Genomic DNA, 6855 nt, shown 5'->3' with positions numbered 1-6855 from the left:
GGTCCCTGGTGTCCATCAGGGTCCCCAGGGTCCAATAGGATACCCAGGGTCCATCAGGGTCCCTGGGGTCAGATAAGGTCCCTGGGGTCAGGCAGGGTCCCCAGGGATCAGACGAGAGCCCCTTTGTAGGGCAGTCCCAGAAAGCAGGTCCCAAAGGTCAGGCAGGGTCGGTGAGGTCTGAAATGGTTCCCAGGGATCATATAGGGTCTCCTGAGATCAGATAGGATCCCCAGAAATCGGGCCAGACCTCTGTAGCAGGACAGCACCCCTGAAATCAGAGACTCCTCAGGGTCAGGCAGGGTCCTGGGGGTCAGACAGGGTCCAGGGTGGGACAGTGTCCCTGGGGCCAAGGTCAGGTCAGGTCCCAGGAGCAGCAGGACAAGGAACAGGATGCAGAGAGGCAAGAGATGCTCCACAAAGCTGGTGTGGAGCAATGCCCAGGACTCAGGTCCCTGTAGCCATGTGGCTCCCTCAGCCACAGGGATGGCTCCTGGCCATGGGGTGCTCCCTGGACAGTGGATTTTGGCAGAGGGGTGATGCCATTCCGTTCATTCAAGGAAAACAGATAGGGAATGGTCTTCAGTGGCAGAACTGGTTAACACAACTAGTCATGCTCAGAGCTATTGTTCTTCACTGGTATTCAGCTTTGCAGACTTCTGCAGCTATTTCAGGCCTGCTGGAGGGCTCATGTACCCAACAGCCTGCCTGGTTTTTCTTCTAATTATTTCAGTCAGTCTAAAAAAAGACATTACCTCCCTCTGCAAACCTTGCCTCCATTGTTCTCAGCAGAGAAAATAAGAGGGAAAGGAAAAGAAAAGTCTGACACCCTCTACCTCCAGGTTAAACCCTCTTCTGCATAAGTATGGCAGGAAAAACAGGAGGCAGCTTCTGCTAACCAGAGGTGGGAGGGATACCAGAGCATCCATCAGGGCTGGCTACCCCCATCCTGCAGGGTCAGGGGTTAATGGAGGAGCCAGGAATCACCCTGGGACACACCAGGACTCGAAATGAGAAATCCTGGTGCTATCAAGGCGCGTTGACAGGAAAATGATTGCCATGTCAGCAGAAAGACATCCCACATGGGAGGGAGCAGCTAATAGCTGTGCTGGGTTTTGACAAGAGGCTGAGGCACCAAACACACTCAGAAAAGCAAACAGAGGACAGACAGGGTCTAACTGGCTGTCACTGGTGTGAGTGGGGAGAGAACATCAAGAGGGGGAATCCATCATGCCGACCACCGTGGTCGAGGCATTGTCCACACGCTGTACTCACCCTCCCTCTCCTCTCACCTGCAGGATTTGGGGGCAGGACCCCCCACTTTGCTTTACATGCACAGGGCTGCAGGAGCAGCAGGGGCAGAGCCAGAACTGGAGCTCCTAAGAGAAACTACACACAAATAATTATTAGTGATAATTAGCAAAAGCACACTGATGACATCTCCTTCCTATCAGCTTAGCTCCAGGTTTGGCAAAGGCTCTGGTCTCGCCAAGACGTCCTCTTGTTGTGTAAACACCTTCTGTGGCCTCCCCTGCTTCTCCTCCATGGTCAAGAGCCAAACCGGGCAAAGGAAATGCTGCCATGAACGTCAGTGATGGCACTGAGGGGCCTGGCCAGTGGCCAGGAGGATTGTGAGCATCCTTCGGATTCCTGCTTTACCCAGCACAGTGGGCACCTCTGAAAGATGTGACAAGAAAATCATGGCTGGCCATCATCGTTCAGAGCTGTCACCGAGCCAGGGTTAGCTCTCTGCTGCCTGAGACCTGGTTTAAAAACATGTTTTCTTCGTTTGATTTTCCAAGCCATCAAAATGGGGGTTTGAGTGGGGGTGGGAAGATCCCAGCTCACCTACAGCCTTCTCAGTGGGAGTGTAAGAGCAAGGCAGGGTGTCACAGTGCCGAGTTTGGCTCCAGGGTGGTGCCAGACATCACAAAATGAGCAACTGAAAAAAAAGGTAATAATTTAGCCAGGCTTTTAAAATAACCAAAAAAAGACCCAAAGTACCAGAAATGTCGTTCAGTAATCTCTGTTTTCCTGGCAGGGCTAGGGGAGGTGAGGGGAAACCTCTGGCTGCACAGATAGGGTGTGGGCTGTGGTTCCAACTCTCCTGGAAAATTTTAATCGGTCAAAAAGTGGAGAATATTTTTAGCGTGCCATCAGCGTGCATGTGAGGACATGTGTGCTGTAAGAGCATGTGATGCAGAGGCCACATCCCTGTGATTTATCAGCTATCCTCACACTTGCAGGCAGACCTGGAGAGATCAGAGACCACTGTGATCCCACCAGCAGGAACGCAGGAGCAGCTGCTGCAGGGGGACCTGTCGTCTGTAAGAGGATACTCAGTGCAGAAGAACATGGAGGTTGGTCCAAAAATTCTGCAGGGAGAGGCTTTGGGCATCTGTCTGCAGCTGGGTCGGGCTGCCCTGTTATCTTCTTCACTGATAAGAGATGGTGGAATGCTGCCGCAGCAAAGTGGAACAGAGTCACGAGTGACACCAGGGAGGGTGGGCTGGTGAGTCACAAACTGAGGAAGTTTCTATGCAAGAGGACCCATAAGTCCTCCTGTTCCATACCTCACTGTCAGCATTTGGGGTCTGGCAAAACTTGGGGAGCAGGATGCAGAGGAGGATGGGGGTGCCGGGTGTCAGGAGCTCTGGCTGCAGAGACACAGCTTCCCCAAAGCCACTCAGGGCTGAGACGGGACCGGGATGGGTGGGGAGGCCCTCCTGCCGTCCCAAACGTGGGCAAACCAGTCTCTCCAGCCACAGACACCACATGAGAAAGCTGTGGTTGCCCTCGAGTCTACCTGCCACCCTTTCCCTGCTCCAGGCAGGGAGCTCTGGCTCCTGCATCCAACTCGAGGTACCTCGTGACCAGGGTCAGCCACTCCACCTGCCCTCGCCTTGGTTTTCCTGCGCCTCAAATGGCAATAACCCATCTCCAGGGTGCTGTGAAGCCAAGTTCATTAGTGTCTGCCTTCGTTAATTGCTTTCAGCAGGGCTGGAAGGACAGAGACTCATTATGGAAATTGCCCTGTTGTCTGCTCAACTTTGGGGAGGAGGAGATGGACATGCTGGTGAGGCTGGAAGCCAGTGCTGGACTCACGGTGGCCACAGGGCTGGAGGAGAAATCCTCAACCCCTTCACATGCACGGCAAATTAATGCAGATGCTCTTAATTTCACCTATTTGGTAGGGGCTAAAATAAAGAGACCCAGAGAAAGTGCTGAGTCTGAATGGATGCTCAAGGCTGAATTCAGGCTCTTTATGCCAGGTAGAGCCCATGGCACCTTCTCCTCTCAGCTGCAGTGTGTTTGTGGGGATAAACCATTTCTTAGGTGGAGCACAGTCCTCTAAACTACATGTGCTAGACAAGAACTGTGAAGGTGGCCACATCCTTGGGTGATGCACAGAGAATTAACAGCTGCAGAGGCTGAAGGAGATGGGAGACCACAGATATGGAGCTAGCACGAAAGAAAGGCTCTCCCCACCTACCTGTCTGCTTTCTGGATTTAAATGTTGTGTTTTATGGACAAACCATCTGAAAGGAGGGTGTTTCCAGCCACAATCTCTACTGCAGTGGGGCAATAGGAGTTAGCCTGCCTGGTTTGGGGTTTGGCCAGTAGCTCCTGACCTGCCAAAGTCCTGGTTTTACCTGTTCTCCTCCTGGCTGATACCAGTCCAAGGTTCTGCCCAAATCAAACCCGGGCTTTCCAGCCACTTGTGCTCCCTGGTTTAGTTACACATTTGAAAGAGAAGACCCAGCTATCTACCACAGCCATCAGCCTGCAAGTGCCTGCAGGAATTCGAGTGCTCTCCGTGCTGATCTTGCTGGTTTTGTAAGGAAAAGCAGTCCTGCAGAGGACATCTGGTGCTCACAGGAGGGACAAAGCAGATCCAAAAGTGTGGATAAAGAGGTCATTTGCTGGGGGAAAATGGGGGAGGTGAGTGATTTAAGTGATCTTAAAATCATCAGTGAGTTGAAGGAATGTGGCCAAGCCTTGTGGCACGAAGGCAAGTGGGCTGTGAGCGATGCTATTTTGTTCTCTCTTCTTCCTTTCTGTTTTAACTCAGTGTAAGCAGCCAGACCTGCCAAAAGGCAGTGGGTGCAGGCTGGAAGAGGTGCCCAGTGATGCCAGAACATCTCTGCTGGTGTCCAGGTGATGTCCACAGTCCGTGCAAGGGTGGAACAAGTGGGAAGAGGTGAAGAACCTGGTGGGGGAGAGCTCAGGATAACTGTCCTGCTCCACTGCTGCATGGGGTGAGTGGGAGCAGTGTGGGGCTGGAATAGGAGGTGGCTTGGATTGCCCATTCTGCTTTTAATCCCCAGGTCTTTTGAAGCCAGGGAGCTGTCCCACATACTGTGGGCAAAGCCCAATCCCTGTGTAAATGGCTCAGAGCAGCTTCCCACATCCCTCATCTCATCACTCTGTGCCTGGGGCAGTTGCCTCTGGGCTTTCCCAACAGCTCTATGCTGTTCCTGCCCTTCACTGACGTTTCCAACAATGACAAAATATGCCAAAAATAACCCCTGCTCTCTGGCAGGAAGGTGGGATATAAACACACTGACTGTTTGTTAGTGTTAGTGCTTGCTGGGCTTTCAAGCCGGGCCGAGCTTGGGGGGATCGCTTCCTGCACCACAGTGCTGACCTCCCACTGCCTCCCCTACTCTGTCCAGGCTGGGGAGCTCCCCCAGACACCTCTGCTCAGTGCATGCCACTTCAAGAAGGTGAGGCTGCAGCCCTGGAAGTGCTGGAGGGGCTTTTCTGGATGAGGTTGAGGTAAGGCAACATCTCTGGGTGCATTGCAGCCACAAGCTTTCCTCTGAGAAATGCAGCACTGGGGTCCTTCTAGAGCTGCTGGGAGATATATATATATCTATATTATATATATATATATGTGTGTGTGATAATACCCTCAGAACCTTATTTTTACTATGGTAGGAAGAAAACCATGAGAAAAGTGTTATCTGGCACCCGAGGTACTGATGACACCAGGTAATGTGATACTGTTTTGTGTGCTCTTGCTCCCAGGGCCCACCATGACCATGTCCATTCTGACATCCCTGCCTTATTCCTGGGGACAAATCCTTCTCCTGGTTATGCCCAGTGCCACCTCTGAGGCTGGCAGGGGAGCTGATGATTTGCACAAGGAGTGGTCAAGGGGTTTGGCTAAAATGATGTTCTCTGTCATTTGGATGAGCACATGGGGAGCACAGGGAAGTAACAGGAGGGGTTAAATCAGTAGTCACATTTAAATCAATAATCTGATTTATGCTCCTGTCACAGTGATGCTGCCTTCCTTTGTGCCCTGGTTTGAGGGCACAGACCTCAGCGGCTGATTCTGAGCCAATGTTTATGTTGTGAACATGGATTTTGACACACAAGCTGCAAGATTTCGTCTGGTTTGTCGATTTTTTGGGGGTAGACATGAAGCAGAAATGAAGGAAAAACCTGACCATGGCTGCGGTCTGTGCACCAAGCAAGCTGGTGAGACCAGCTCCCCAAAATTGTGTGGGAAAAGGAATATCAGCAGTTGTTTCTCACCTTTGGGGTCCCCTGTGTATGCCCATGAACAAGAGCATCCTTGGTCCCTGCTGCCAGTGTTTGGGTCCCTGCATGAGGAGGCCGGGAAAATCCTGTCTCCTGGATCAGGGTTTCAGGGTGATGCTTTTCCTGAAGTGCCTTGTACAGCAGCTGCAGGCACGAGCTGAGCCTTGGAGTGAGCAGGGAGGGGGAAGTGAGATTTATGGCCATGCCCTGGATTTGGTGGTGACTCAGGAGGTAGGATTGGATCAAGTGAATTCTGGAGAATTTACAGCAAGTAAACCCTTTCACATGCAGGGCTTATCGTGTTGGCCTCTTGTGTCCAACAGGTTCTGGAGCCATTGCTCATGTCTGAGCAGCAGTTTCACACTCCCTGGTGAAGCAGGGACTGTAAAACACTCCCCCGTGATGGTTTTTCCTCCTGCCATGGGTTCATCCCTCTTTAACCCAGCGGTGAAGTGGTACTGGGACCATGAGCACTTTGCACCCCTCTCCCAGCACTGTGGCCGCCTCCCAGCCTTCCCAGTGAGGCCAAGATTTGGTGACCAGCTGCCCAGGTCACAGCTGTGCCAGTGTCCCACCTTAGTGGTGATCCAGCACAGACTCATGGATGAAATAAGCTGTGGGACCCAGGATAAGGTCAGACGGAGAAGAACACATGGGAAATATTTCCTTTCTAAAACTGCAATATGTAATTAATAACCATTGTGAGTCTGAGAGGGGCTCAGACTTTCTGACAGCCACAGCCTTTGCTATAGCGCCCATCTCAACAGCCTGATGTGCTAGTGGGTCACTTGCTGCCTGCAGCATCCCTGCCGTGCCACTGCCCGCATCTCTGACACACCGCCTCCATCATCCCCACCGCTCAGTCCCCAGCATCCCTTCCCCATTCCTCCCTTCAGCCTTTCCCTTCAGCCTCATCCTGTCTTTCCCCAGCACTCCGAGCCCCCGCTGCTCCCCGGGCAGCTCCGGCAGCAGCCGCTGCTCTTCCTCCTGCCCTTCCTCCTCCCCGCGTGGTGCCATCCCCACCTAGTGCCGGCCCGGCGCACCGGCCGCGGCTCGGGGCGAAGGCAGGGATGAGATGGAGCTCCCCGGGCTCGGGGGGCCGTGACACATCCCCCACGCTCTCGGCTGCACCCAGACACCCGTGGCACGGCCTCGCGGGGAATTTTCCTCCCCCGGGCCCGAGGGATGCTCCGGGGTAAGGGAAGAGGGGGAGGAAACGCGCTGATGCATCCTCTGCGCTGCTCCGGAGGATGGGTAAAGGCAGAAGCCACCACGGACTCTGGGGCTTTTTATCTCTCCACGCCCCAG

This window comes from Empidonax traillii, unplaced genomic scaffold (genome assembly GCF_003031625.1).
Source record: "Empidonax traillii isolate 1590-97213 ecotype Southwest subspecies unplaced genomic scaffold, ASM303162v1 scaffold52:size1600334, whole genome shotgun sequence".
In the NCBI taxonomy this organism is placed as follows: Eukaryota; Metazoa; Chordata; class Aves; order Passeriformes; family Tyrannidae; genus Empidonax; species Empidonax traillii.
The sequence above is the reverse complement of the archived record's forward strand: the minus strand, read 5'-3'. Positions refer to the sequence as shown.